Here is a 15,365-nt window from a genome sequence, read left to right as displayed (position 1 = left end):
ATCACATATATATGTAAATATGTATATGTGTGTGGTGTGTGAATATGGATATGTATGTGTGTATGCACACATACACAGTATATAGCCATCAGATCAAGACCCAACTCAGAGAAAATGACTAGCAGCCATAGCAAGATCAATGGAGAACTTGTGCAACAATGTATCCAACAGACCCCATCCTGAGCAGAAACAGGGACATTGAGAAGACATCAGTTTTGCTGGAACATCACAAGGGTGAGCTGCCCCTCCACATGGAATCCAGCCCCACACTTTCCCTACACGTTTGCCCTTTAGGTGGAATCCTTACACATCCCTCCTCTTCCCACTCATGGTGTATCTATTTATGAGAGAACATGCCCTGGTTTTATTGGTGGGGGGGGGGACAAGTGTGACTTTTCTTACCATGTGATTTAATTTAATGCCTTTCCCTTGAAATATTTGTGTCTTCAGGGAAAGCACACACCCTGAACATTGCAGTCCTGTACTACCAAATATGCAGTCCTCCCTTTCTTTTTCCTCTCCCCTCTTCCTCCCTCCTCCCCCTGCCTGTCTCTCCATCCCCATAGCCACACACCCCACTTTTGGCGTCTCCTCTGAGTTCCGTTAAAGCCAGTCATCCATTTTTCCGTAGTTTCAATTAAGGGGTCACTGGGTTTCCTTTCACCTACGAAATTCGACGATGCTCCCTTGACAATACCTGTTCATGCCAATGAGCCTGTCAACACAATATTTTGAGAAGTAAATTAAGGAGAGAGATGGTCACGGTCTGGGGTCAACCTACATTACCCAGGAACTTTGAGTCTGTTAGTATATGTCATTGAAGTAAAGCCATATTGACAGAGAACTGAGGTGGAGAAATGTAGGAGGTTAATCTAAATGCTCAGGGACTAGTTTTTGATCTTGTATAATGTCTGAAAATGGAGCTTCACAAAATTGTGTTGTTGGAATGCTTGCAGGAGTGAGATGGACAATTAGAGAGCTTTTCTGGAGAATACACGGGAATCTCTGCTTAGTTCATCAGGGCTTTTCTGCATGAGGGAGAAGGTGCTTCTGACTATGTTACATGTGAAAAGGTGCTTCAGGAGGTGGGACTCAAAGATGAGTGACTGTGGAGGAGACAAATGTATTGCCCCAAAGAGGCGCCATTTCATTATCAATGTGTGCCATCACATGGTAGTGGTGAAAAGCACTAGTTTACTTAAAATAGAAAAGCAGTGGAATTGGCATTCAGGGACTCTTCCCCACTTATTAGCAGCAAATGCTACATGGATGGCTCTTTTAGTAAGTCAGAGGGGACTTCAAGCAATGACAAAACCAACCATACACCATACACAAAAGGAGAAAGAATAACAATAGTGAGGATAATAATAACTCCCATTTATGTAGCAATTCACTCTGTGCCAGGCACAATGCTGGGCACTTCAGGAGCAGTTTACAATTACTTCACGTGATTCCCACACCTGGGGGAGTAGCTGCTATTATCAGCCCCATTAAACAGTTAAGGCAATAAAGGAAGAATTACTTGTCCAGGATCAAAGACAAGACAGGATGGTCTTGGAAATATGTTAGTGTTAAGTACGAAGGGAGGCAACTAATTCTTTAAGTAAATTTATGAATACATATTCATGGGAAAACTTTGACTTCCCTCAGGAACTTCCAGGGGAGGCAGTATAGCACAATGGTCTCTGGAGCAAGAAAATCTGAGTTCAGATTCTGCCAGTAAAACACACTAGACTGCTAGCTTCACCTTCCAATTTTCTGGGCAATATTCTATGACCATAAATTGCTGGGTAATTGCTGAGCTCCTGATTGGCTGAAATTTTCTCACTGTGTGGTCCCTAATCAGCTACCATGAAAGAAATCCATACTCAAACAAAATGCAGCCTCATAACTTTGAGAACTAATATAATAAATACTCAAATGATGAGAAACACTTATTCTTATGTATTCATATATTTGTACCTTATTCCAATACAAGATTTTTCTGATTAAAACAATAGGAACTTTAAGGCATTTAATATACGTATGTCTACATATGCACACATGTGAAATTCATTGGATTAGTACTTGGCAATGAATTTATCTACCTCTAATGACTTCTAGTAAATACGTTTGTGTGTGTGTGTGAGAAACCATCATTTTCATTTCCCCACACTTTGGATTAAGCACCACTATGTGCTAGACACTGTGCTAATTTCTTAACCAGTATTTCCTTTGATCCCCACCACAACTGTAGGAGATAGGTTTTATTATTTTCATTTACTGTGCCTTGCCCAGCACACACAAGGAAAGTGCCTGAGGACAGGTTTGAACTCTGTCTTGACTCCAGATCAGCTGCCACCTAGTTGCCCTCATTTAATAGGAAGGTAGTTTAAAGAAATAAGAAGGAAAGATCTCTTATTTTCTCCCCCTTTTGCTAGAAATGGGGGGGGAGAAAATTTCACTCTTAAATTCATCAATAAAGATGGGAAAAGAAAAAAAAAATCTTTCATAAGGAAACCTCTTTGACTAAAGATACATACACAGGAGCACAAACACTGCTTTATACAAGTTAGGATGACAAAATTATATGTTTTAATAAATATCCCTTCTGGGCTTACTGAGAAATGGATTCAAATTTTAAAATGGAAGCAACCTCCCCTCCTCCAAGCCATTTTAGGCGTTTTCTTGGGAAAGAAAAGGAATCTTTGCTGATTATTTCTTTGGCCAGAAGGCCTCCTCTATCTCAGTGAGCTGTGTTTAGCAAATCAAAATTTATGTGAGACAAAAGAAATAGGATATAACATATGCTTTTCACCACAGCTTTTTAAAAGTATAGGTGGGCCTAGAGTGTGGGGGAAGAGAACATTTTGACCAAATATCTCATTGAAGAATAACACACTAACTGGGGAAACTTTTGTTATTGCTTCAGAATCTCTTATCTTCTCCTTTAATTGGGATCGAGAATTTAAATCCATGGAGAGAAAATATGCATGTACACATACATGTACAGACATGCATGTTTGTGTACGTGTATATGTTTAGGTGTTTATGTGTGGAAATAGAGGGATACAGATATAGATATGGATATAGATACAGACATAGATACAGATAGGATATTGATAATGGACATGAATATAGATTAGATAAAGATAGGTATAGGTACAGGGACAAATTGGATATATATGTGGAAACGGAAACATATACAGATTAGACAGGCATATAGATAGGGACCCAGATATAGATGTGGATATGAATATAGATACACTGATATAGATATGAAAATAGATACAGATACAGATTCAATATAGATATGGACAGGAATATAGATATAGATACAGATTGATATAGGTACAGACACTGATTGAATAGATATAGAAATAAAAACATAAGCAGATTAGATCAGGACATAGATATGTATATGAATATAGATATAGATACACATAGATATAGGTATAGACACAGATCAGATAGATATGGAAAGAGAAACATAAGCAGATTAGATAGGAATATACATATACACAGATATAGAAATTTATATGAATATAGATGTAAAAATATAGATATGGAGATATATATAGATTACAAATAGATAGGGATATATACATATATAGATAGATATAGAAGTAATCTAGGTATTGAAAGAGTTAGGTACTAAGGTAAATTCAGGAAAACACATTTACACTGAACCGTTTCAGTGCTCACATCCCAAGGGAAAACACCAAACCTTCTCTCAGTCTGTAGGTACTGAAGGTGATGAGTCTAGCCCCGTCTCAACCCTCAGCTTCAGGGGAACATGGAAGGGTAGTAACTTCCTCCTCTGCTGACCACTAAAGGGGGCTCACCTTGCTGTCTGACTCACCTTTGTTGATCACCTCAGATACACAGAGGGATTGGGGCTTCTGTCTCCACTACTCCCAACTAGGGTGGCGGGGTGTTCCTGGACAGAAGGAAGGTGGTACAACCATGTCTCAAGTCAGGGGCCTCAGGCATCGGGGACCTCTGGGAACTGAGTCAGTTCCGCTGCCTGGGTGTTATTCTCCTGGCCTCAGCAAGAAGGAAGGAGGATTCTGACAGGCCACAGAATCCTGAAGTCCAAGAGGCCTCTGCTGGGATGTCAAGTGCCATGTCATTTCTTCCCCTGCTTTAATCTCCTCCTCCAAGAATCCCCAGCATCCTTGTAAAACTCCTTCGTGGTCATCATGGAGCCAGAGCACACCAAGGAGAGGATCATGAGTGTGGGGCAGAGGCGGGGGACCCAGGCCCTTTTCCTCTCCCCATTATTCCCAACCCCAACCCAGGCCCTAAGTGCAGAGGGTAGCTTTTGATTTTGGGAACAACCAACTTGGACCTCATTGGTCAGAAGGAAGAGACTAAACAGAAAACTGCTTACAGCAATCTGGGGCAGAACTTGTGGGTGTCCCACAGAAACGGCTGTCTGTCAGGGGTCTATGTGGGGATGAATGTCTCTGACCCCTGTGCCACTTGCAGTATCCTCCTCACTTCGGAAGGAAAGCTATGGAGCTGGGGTTGAAATGAGAATTTGACAGGATGATACCAAGATAATGGAAGCCCCTAAAGTTATGGAAGTCCTCAGCAAGGAAGTGATCTTGTCTGTTGGCTGTGGGAGGAACCACACTCTGGCTTTACTGGCTTCATGTATGCATTTGGAGAGAATAAGATGGGGAAACTTGGCCTTGGCAACCACACCAATGTGATCCCCAGCCCTCTCTAAATAATGTACAATGCCCAGCCAAAAACCAAAGTGAATTGCGAGATTGAATTCAGCATCATAATGTACTGGAAAGGAAACCTCTACTCCTTTGGGTGCCCTGAATATACTCAGCTGGGATACAATTCTGACAGGTAATTCATTGCCTGGCCTCAGAGGACAGAATATGACTATGAGCTGGTCCTCTGCCGAGTTGCCATCTTCATTGAAAAGACAAAAGGTGGACAAATTTTGCCAGTCCCCAATGTCGTTGTCTGAGATGTTGCCTATGGCACCAATCACATGCTGGGTGTAGACTCTCAGAAACGTGTTTTCGCTTAGGGATTTGGAGGGGATGGCCAGCTGGGCCACACAGAGCAGAAGGATGTGATGGTCCCTCAACTGGTGAAGCACTTTGATTTCAAAGGCCAGGGGGTCAGGCAAATCTACGCTAGCTACATCTGCTCCTTCACCTTCGGTGAAGTGGGTGGCCAGTTTTTCTGGGGTGCTACCAACACTTCTCGGGTGTCCACCATGTATCCCAAAGCTGTTACAGGACCTCTGTGGCTGGACCATTAGAAGCTTTGCTTGTGGGAAGAGCTGTATTATCGTGGCTGCAGATGACAGCACCATCAACTGGGGACTGGCTCCAACCTAAAGTGAATTGCCCAAGTCTTCCACCACAGCCCAAGAAGTGAAAACCCTGGATGGCGTTTCCACAGAGGAGGTTGCCATAGGCTACTCACACTCGTTGATCAATGCCAGGGACCAGAACAAGACAGAAAATGAAAAGAAACAAAAAATCCCTGAGTATAATCCCCCACACTCTCCTGATGCTGGGGGCAACAAGGCTGCCAGTAGTCTCTCCAGGCCCCTCCAGGCAGTTGACATTGGCAGTGTGCCCCAGAACGCAAAGAAGGCAAGAAGAGATTTCTCAGTGAAAGGTAGCCTGAAGTTCCTATTCGTCAGTCTTCCCAGGTTCCCTTTTATAGGCAAACTCACAGTCAACTACCTTTTTACTCTAGCATCTTCAAAGCATTTCTTGCCCATTTTCTCTCTTTTCTCCCTTTCCCTAAGCCAAAAGTTCAATTAAAATATTTGCTTTTAGGATTCTTAAAAAAACAAAACGAAGTAAAAGAAAAAAACCTCCTTCTCCCAAGAGCACCCTTTTAAAAATCCCTGCTTTCAAGAACTTCATTATAAAAAAAAAAAAAAAAAGACTCCCTCTTGCAAAAGCATCCTCCTGCTCCAAGTGGAAACAGATTCCAGAGAGGCTCCTTGCAAGTAAATACATCTATACATACAAGATTTGTTTTCATATCGACTGCAGCAATGACATCTTGCAGGGCTAGCTGTTGTGCTAACAGACTAACAACTGAGTTTTGATGTAGTTTCCTAAGTAGTCTGTTTTGTCCAGAACAGGTATTATGTCATATGAAGAACGTACTAAGCCTTTTCCAAAGCGTTAAAACCCAGAACGGACTTACGCCAGAATCCATGGCTGCCAGTATCCTGAGAGGTTTAAGGGATCTTGAAAGACAGCTGAACTCAAAATCCATGCTCCTCTCTGCCAGCTAAACGATTTCAACCTGTTATTTTTCGGGTGTCACAATCAATATTGGAAGGAAAACCCAAATTCCTGCGAACTAATTCATGTAACTCATCAACAAAGAGACTTTTGAACAATGCCCTCAATTGGTGAGAAGCGCAGGGAAGGGGAATCGCTGTGGTTCCCCACTAAAACAGCGCTTGAATCGAACTCACTGCTTGATTCCTGGCCAGAGCCGCCCTTCCCGACCTCTCCACCTTCATCTCCACTAATCAGCACTTGGTCTGTCCTCCATTCACGCACCAGCCACCTGTCAGACACACCTGGCCACCCGCCTGTTCTCCCTCCACCGCAGCCCCAACCTCAGCCCCAGTCACTGCCCAGCCTCCACCTCCATCATGACAACATCGACCCCCTCTCAGGTACAGCATACTTACCACGAGGACACGGAGGCCGCCATCAACGGCCAGATCAACCTGGAGCTCTACGCCTCCTACGTCTATATGTCCATGTCTTACTACTTCGAAGGTGATGATGCAGCGTTGAAGAACTTTGCCAAGTACTTCCTCCACCAGTTCCAGGAGGAGAGGGAGCACGCTGAGAAGCTGATGAAACTCCAGAACAAGTCCAACGACAGCATCTTCCTGCAAGACGTCAAGAAACCATCCCAGAACAATGGGAAAATGGGCTACATGCAATGGAGTGTGTGTGCTCTGCCTTTGGAAAAAAAATGTTAGTCAGTAGTTACTGGAACTACACAAGCTGGCAAATGACAAGAATGCCCCCATTTATGAGATTTTATTGAAACTCACTACCTGGATGAACAGTTAAAGTCCATCATACAACTAGGAGATCATGTTACCAACCTGGGTGAAATGGGGGCCCCCAATTCTGGCCTGACAGAATATCTTTTTGACAACCACACCCTTGGAGACAGTGACTAGGAGAGCTAAGTCACACCTGGCTTCCCCACCTCTGGGAACGGTTGGCATGGCTCCTACTGCCTTTCAGTGCATACATATTTTGGTTATCTGATCATAATCTGTACCAAAAAATTACTACAATTTACATCCCAATAAACTGACCTGACACTGATGAAAAAAAAACCGAAAAACCAACCAATACTGCCAGTCAATAGTAATCTCGAACGTTTGAAGATCGCCACTATGTTGAAGATCCTCTATGAAGACCTGAGGAATCCCATTGCATTTTCCACAGTCCTCGTTATTAGAAAATATTTTCTTTGCATGGACCTGAAAACTCTACAATTTCTTTTGTAAGGTAAGTGGATTTTGTTTCTGGAAGACCCTGGTCACATGCAAGCATGTCTGGGGAAGGGGTGAATACATTTACACTTGGACCTTAGCTGAGTTTCTCTGGTTCTGGTTGTCCCTTAGGGGAAGAGGGAAGGCAGTGAATGGGACATAGGCCTGCAAAATATTGGTATGGTAAGGCTAGGTCAGAGGCAGGGAGAAGGGGAAGGAAAAGGGAAGAAAGAGGATAAATACCCTCTGAGGATATTGTGAAAATTCAGAGCTCTGCTTTTGGAAATGAAAGCATGGTAGCTATGGTCCAGCAGGTAAGGGTGCTGAGCCTAGAGTCAGGAAAACCTGAGTTCAAATCCTACTTGACATTTACTAGCTGGGCTACCCTGGACAAATCACTTCACTTCAGTTTCCTTGTGTGTAAAACAGGGACAATAATTGCACCTACCTCCCAGGGCTCTTATGAACATCAAGTGAGACAACATGTAGAGTGAGCTTTCAAACTTTTAAGCCCTATGTAAATGGTGAATTATTTTCTGTCCATATAAAGAAATTTCTTAAATTAATTCCTCTTTTCTAATTAGCTTATTTGTCATACTAACATCATTCAGAAATACTTTACCCTTGCTTTCAGTTCATGAAGAATTCTAAATTAAAATCTTTGGGAGCAAACAGAGTGTACTAGAGAAACCAACTGCTTAAAGAAACCCTGCATTGGTTCCTTTAGAAAGGATGAAATTTGTGCTATATGGCTGGTTTGTGAAGTCCTAGTTTCCTTTAGAGTTTACAGGAAAATTTAGGGGGTCTTTGATAAGAAAACAGTGACTGAACAATGAGTCACCTGCTCTCCAGTCATTTGCTGCTGTCAGTAGAGGCTATTACCTGAAGGCCATCCCAACTAACAACTGATATCAGATGCAGCCAGTTCTGGACTGGTAAAATGAAGGAAGAATGGGGCCATGTTGTGTGGCTTTCATCAGGCTTTAATCCCTGAGCTGCTCCCTTTCTTAACCTGAGTCCTATCTCTAGGGTTCAAAGGCTTGAAGGAAGGTGGAGAAGAAGGAATCAATGGCTTTTTTAATTAGTCTCAGGGTATATTAACAGGGGTCCTGCTGACCAATGTCCTGTAGAGGAGAGCTTCTTAATCCAGAGCCCTGAGTTTTCCAGTCTGGATTAATCTGTCTGCTCCCTCCAGTTATGTTTTGATATTTTGTGAACAGGTTCACAAATGAGCAGAGACTGTTGGCTAGAGGCCAGTCACTTATACTGGGGCTAGAGGGTATGTATCACTTAGTCCTAACTTTGGTAATACCCATTCTCATCCATTCAACTGCACTGGAATACGACTACTCAGGTAAGCATTTTTTTATCCACGTGACTAGGTGGGGAGTTGAGTGTTGCTGATGGGGAATGGGGACATCTCAATACAGACATGGATAAAACAAAGTTCTTGTTTACCTGTGCTAGGCTCCATGCTATTACTCAAGACTCATGGGGAAGAGAAAGGAGAAAAGAAAAAAGGAAGAGACCGAAACGAAAAAAGGAAGAGGCACAAAAAGTCAAGAAAGAAGAAGATAAGGAAAAGAAGGCAAAAGAAAAGGAAAGGAAGGAGATAGGAGAAAATGCAAAGAGGAGGAAAGGATGCAAAAGTGGAGGAGAAAAGGGAGAAGAAGAAGAGGAATATGGTGAGGAGAGAAAGATGAGGGAGAGGAGGACATGGAGGAGTAAAAGCAGGAAGACAGGAGGAGAAGGAAGAGGAGGAGGAGGACAACCACACCATTTACAGGGAAAGAAGAAGGCATGGCCAGTCACCTCCCAGCAGGGGGAGGGGTTTGTGGCCTTTGAGAGCCCCCTCCTCTCCTGTTGGGACCAGGCCTTTAGCACTCAAGCAGCAGGACTGATTTGGTTTCTGGAGGTTTCCCCACCTGGTTTGGGACAGCCTTCCTTTTGTCCAGGAAGACCTTAGTCATTCCAGTTGGGAGTGGTTGTGACAGTCGCCTCTGCCCTCTCAGTGTATCTGAGGTGCGTCAGACATCTACGTGGGACACCCTTGGTGGTCATCAGATGGGTGAGTTATTGACCCCACCATGAGCTCCCCTAGAGCTGGGGCCTAGGTCTCAGCTAGACTCACAAACAACTTTCAGTCCATGGGGGAGGTGGGCAAGGTTGGTGATGAGAGTAGCAGGAAAGTTAGAAGGGATAAGGGAGATATGTGAGGGGGATATGAGGGAAGTTCTGGAGTCCTAGCTTGGTTGACTTATGGGCATTGAAACCTGATTTGGTGTTAATATCTTCATACCTTGTTTTTCTCTTTGAAAGAAATGATCCATTTTCACCTCTACAGTGCAATGTTATACAAATGATTATAAAAACTACCTCACATGCTGTCCCTCCCTTACCCTACTTGTGTTGAATAAAGTTACATTTACATGTACCTTTGAAATTTTCAAAATCGTTTGCAGATATTATTCAATAGTAAACATGGCTTAATCTTTTCAGGAAGAAACTCAAAGGGTCTGGGGGTTCATTAGAATAAATTTCAGTAGATTTGAACCCTCAATCAAGTAGAAGATCTTGTGAGCTGCTAAGTGGCATTTCATGGTGAGGTTTTTTCTCTGGGATTTTATTTCACAATTGATAGGAATGTGTGGAAAGATCTAGTCCATAGTCAAAATGGTGTGAATACTTTTTTCATACTAATATTCTTCATTATAATAGTTGTTTTACTGTGTGTCAACATGAAAGTTGTTCGTATAATATTGTCCATTTCATTTAAATATTGGGCTCCCTGTGCTTTGCAGATCCTGTCTTCTGTAAAGAGGGCCAGTGCTGGGGCTGGACTGCTGATTTGCATTGCAGGTATCCAGTCACTAGGAGGAAGATGTGGTTGACCAAGTCATGGTGCAGACATTTGGAGGAGAATGTCAAATGCAAGCTGAGACATATCAGTAAATAAAAATAGTATTAGTTAAACTTTATTAAACATTTGGGGATGTATGCATTCCATCACCTACAATCATTGCTACTAATGAGAATGCTAGGGAGTTATTCTACCCTTTACCGCAATCAGAAGATGGCAAGAAAATACATTGAATCCTTCCAGGAGAAGTAAAAATCCCAGGTCACATGAAAGGTCTGCTAATTGAAACAGAATCACCTTGACAATTCTAGATTTAGGAGCAGCAGCATTCTTTAGAGAGCATGACTGAGGAGTTACTCTAGGTGCAGCAAGTGGTGATGGCAAACAACCTTTCCACCCAACAGTCTGTAATATCGTGATCACAACAACACCATGATCCTGAGAGGGGCACATCAGAAAAGACTAGAAAATGAAAAAAAATGAATAAAAGGATAGAGAAGACTTTAGATGAATGAGTGAAGAAGGCCAGAGACTGGATTTGGGGAAGAGAAATTTAGGAAAATTTGAGGAACAATTGAAGACTGACTTGAGCTGATGGAAGAAGAAGTGGACTCCATTTTATGAGACCTCTAGATGAAGAAGAATCCAGAAAAAAATCTTGGAAGGGAGGAAGAAAACTCAAGAAAATGCAGAAGTTATAGCAAATAAGAAAAGGAAAATGAAACATATTGGTAAGGATAGAAGAAAGAGAAAAATTAGATAAGTCTGCCTATCTGCTGCTTAGACAACTCAGAGAAAAGAGTTTGGTAGGCCTATCAAGTTTTTAAGAGGTCAAAAAGTAAAGTGAATCAAACCGTAAAGGAAATAGAGAACATGGAGTGAAGAGTTGTAAATGAAGTAAATCTGTAAGAAAGAAAACCTATGAAGGATGGGATGAGGGAATACAGTGGATAGGGTACTAGATTTGGAGTCAGTAGGACCTGAGTAAAAATCCTGCCCCAGCAAATGATTGATGACCTGCCCATCATCAAGTCAGTTAAACTTTCTTTGTCCCTATTTCCTCATCTGAAAAAGCAAAATAATAGCTCCTACCTTACAGAGATGTAGAAAGGATCGATTGATTTAACATATATAAAGTGCATGCAAATCTTAGTGCTCTATATTAATACTAGCTGTAGTAGTAGTAGTAGTAGTAGTAGTAGTAGTAGTAGTAGTAGTAGTAGTAGTGGTAGTGGTGGTGGTAGTAATAGTAGTAGTAGTAGTAGTAATAAGAGTAGTATTAGTAGTAGTGGTAGTAGTAGTAGTAATAGCAATAGTAGTAGTAGCAGCATCAGTCAGTAGAAGGTAGAAAGGGAATAAACATGTAAAAGGAATAAGCCTATAAAGTCAGCAAAAAAGTGAACCTTATAACTGGAGTGATGCAGTAATAAAACCAAGAAGGACAGAGTCTCACTCTGTAACAAGGAAGATCAAACACACAACCAGAAGATGACAACGTCAAAACTCCTACTTCCAAAGCCTGCAAGAAAAATAGGAATTGGTCAAAGGTCCTGGATGACCTCAGAAAGGATTTTGAAAATCAAGTAAGAGAAGTAGAGGAAGAATTGGGAAGCGAAATGATCATGATGTAAGAAAATCATGTAAAATGAGTCAATAGCTTCCTAAAAGAAACCCCACCCAAAAAATACTGAAGAAAATAACACCTTAAAACACTCAAATGTCAAAAGACATCCAAAAAACAAATGAAGAGAAGACTGCCTGAAAAACCAGTGTTGGCCATGTGGAAAAGGAGGTCCAAAAGCTCCCTCACGAAAATAATTCCTTAAAAATTAGAATGGAGCAGATGGAAGCTAATGACTTTATAAAATGTCATGAAATTGTAAAATAAAATCAAAAGAATGAAAAAGTAGAAAACAATGTGAAATATCTCACTGGAAAAACAAACAACCTATAAAATACATCCAGGAGAGACAATCTGAAATTTTTTAGAGTGCCTGAAAGCCATGATGAGAAAAAGAACTTAGACACCATCTTTCAAGAAATTATCAAGGAGAACTGCCCTGGTATTCTAGAGCCAGAGGGTAAAATAGATATTGAAAGAATCTTCACATCACCTTGTGAATGAGATTCCAAAAGAAAAACTCCTAGGAATATTGTAGTCAAATTTCAGACTTCCCAGATCAAGGGAAAAATACTGCAAGCTGTAAGAAGAAATAATTTGTGTATTGTGGAAATACAAACAGGAAAACAGAAGAGTTAGCAGAGATGATATAATGTGCAACCTGCCAGATCTTGTGTTGTCCTGATTGTATTTCCACAATACTGGAATAAGATATTCCAGAGGTCAAAGGAACTCTAGGCTTCAAACTCACCTACCCAGCAAAACGGAGTATACTATTTCAAGGGGGAGAATATATATTCAATGAAATAGAGGCCTTTCAGAAAATATATACTATATATTCATGAATTCATATAAATTTATTTCATTAGCAAATTAAGTGAGGAGATCAGAGATGTCCTTGATGAATTCCAGTCATGGAGCCTAAGAAAATGACATCCCTGGGCACAGATGGAAGTGCTCGGTGAGATTGATGACCCTCTCCTGGTGATATTCACAAGACTGTTTAGCAAAGGAAGGCCTGGAGAAGAACAAGTACTATTTTGATTTTTTTTAAAAGAAAAAAAGAATGGAAAAGATCTTGAATGACTTCGAATATTGTGCTAAATCTAATAAGATTAAACATTGTAAGTCTAACACTTGTGTGTGAGAAATAAAGTTTTGAGGTCCTATATAATCAGCAGTTTCCCTGGAAAAAGATCTGAGAGTATTAGTGAACTTGTAATGTTAGGAGAGTTAAAGCTTCTGGAATAAGGAGGTGATTGTCCTGTGGTCAAAGCCGAATTACACTCTAGCGTTGGTTCTGAGCCCCAAATTTCGGAAGGACGTTGATGGGCAGGAAAGTATCGAGACATGGTTAATTTCCATAATAAAGAGCTTGGAGCACAGGCCAGCTTGAGATTGGTTGAACAAGTGGTTACATTGTTTCTCCTGGCAAGATAGGACCAAGGAGTAACAGAATAACTCTAAGTACTTGAGAGGCCCAACCTATGGAAGAGAAATTAGATTTGTCCTGTTTGACCCCAAGGGCAGATCTGGGAATAATGTATACATTAAGCCTAAATTTGAGGTTGATCTAAAGCAAAATGCTCAAGCATTTAGAGCTCTCCAGAAGTGGAATGGCTGCCACTGGGAGTAGTGGAAGGTCTTATTGAAGGTCTTGAACCAGAGGCTGATAGTTAAGTTGCAATGCTCATCCTTTATCAAGTATGTCGTTTGAATTAAGCGGTCACTGGATTTCTTTTCAACTCTGAAATTCTCTGATGCTCGCTTGACAATAACTGCTCATGACAATCAGCCTGTCAACACAATATTTTGAGAAGTTCATTAAGGGAAGCAAGGGTCACTTTCAGGGGTCAACCTGCCTTGTCCCAGGGACTTTTGAGTCTGTTACTCTATGTCACTGAACCAAAAGCACATTGTCAGAGAACTGAGGTGGAGAAACTTAGAAGGTTAACTTAAATGCTCAGGTGATTAGTTTTTGATTTTGTATAGTTCCTGACAATGGAGCATCACAAAATTGTGTTGTTGAAATACTTGCAGGAGTGAGATGGAAAATTTGAGAGTTTTTCTGGAGAATACTCAGGAATCTCTGCTTATTCATCAGTGTTTCTCTGCATGAAGGAGAAGGTGCTTCTGACCGTGTTACATGTGAAAAGGTGCTTCAGGAGGTGGGACTCAAGGATGAGTGACTGTGGAGGAGATAAATATATTACTCCAAAGAGCCTCCATTTCATTATCAAAGTGTGCCATCACATGGTAGTGGTGAAAAGCACTCGTTTACTTAAAAGAGAAAAACAGCTGAACTGGCATTCAGGGACTCTTCCCCACTTATTAGAAACAAATCCTAAATGGATGGCTCTTATAGTAAGTTAGAGGGGACTACAAAGAAATGACAAACTGACCATACACAAACTGGACACATTTGAAGCCAACTTTACTGGGATGAAATTTGAGGGTTAGCCCTTGGTCTCCTACAGATAAGAACGGGACTCAAAGTGCTTTCAGTTCAGGGTATGTGCCTCTAGGTCTGAGGGTCTTTCTGGCATTAGACCCACTGCTGACCCCTAGTGGCATAAGTGCTAATGGCAGATAGGAAACTCCCTGAAGCTTGCAACAGTCTCATGGTGGGGCTTGGTTCTTTTCCTGTATGTAGAAATATAACAATAGTGATGATAACTATAAGTCCCACTTATGTAGCAATTCACGATGTGCCAGGCACAAGGCTAAGAACTTTATGACCAATTGACAATGACTTCATGTGATTCCCCCAACTGCGGGAGATAACTGCTATTATCATCCCCATTTCACAGTTAAGGTAATTCAGGCAAAAATGACTTGTCCAGGGTCCCAGATGAGACAAAGACAAAAGAGGATGGTCTTGGAAATATGTTAGCGTTAAGTAGGAATGGAGGCATCTAATATTTAAAGTGTTGAATTCATGGGTATATATTCATGTTACAATTGTGGCTTCCTTCAGGAACTTCCAGGGGAGGCAGTATAACAGACTGGTCTCAGGAGCAAGAAAATCTGAGTTCAGATTCTGCCAGTAAAACGCACTAGACAGTTAACTTCACCTTTCAATCCTCTGGGCAATATTCTATGACCATAAATTGCAAGATAATTGCTGATCCTCTGACTGGTAGAAGTTTTCTCACTGGGCATTGCCTAATCAGCTACCATCAAGCAAACCCAGGCTGAAACAAAATGCAGCCTCATGACTTTGAAGCCTCAAATAATGAATAGTCAAATAATGAGTAACATTTTTGTAATATATTCATATACATATACCTTATACTAATACAAGATTTTTCTGAATAAAATAATAGAAATATTAAAGCATTTCAATATATGTATGCATACATACGCACATATGGTATTCT

General features: G+C 41.3%; 1 pseudogene; it reads left to right on the top strand.

The window, feature by feature from the left end:
- Positions 1-19: 19 nt before the first annotated feature.
- Positions 20-9,071, top strand: LOC140500460 (ferritin heavy chain-like; annotated as a pseudogene).
- Positions 9,072-15,365: the final 6,294 nt, after the last annotated feature.

The sequence above is a fragment of the Notamacropus eugenii genome, chromosome 4 (assembly GCF_028372415.1).
Source record: "Notamacropus eugenii isolate mMacEug1 chromosome 4, mMacEug1.pri_v2, whole genome shotgun sequence".
Lineage (NCBI taxonomy): Eukaryota > Metazoa > Chordata > Mammalia > Diprotodontia > Macropodidae > Notamacropus > Notamacropus eugenii.
The sequence above is the reverse complement of the archived record's forward strand: the minus strand, read 5'-3'. Positions and strand labels throughout refer to the sequence as shown.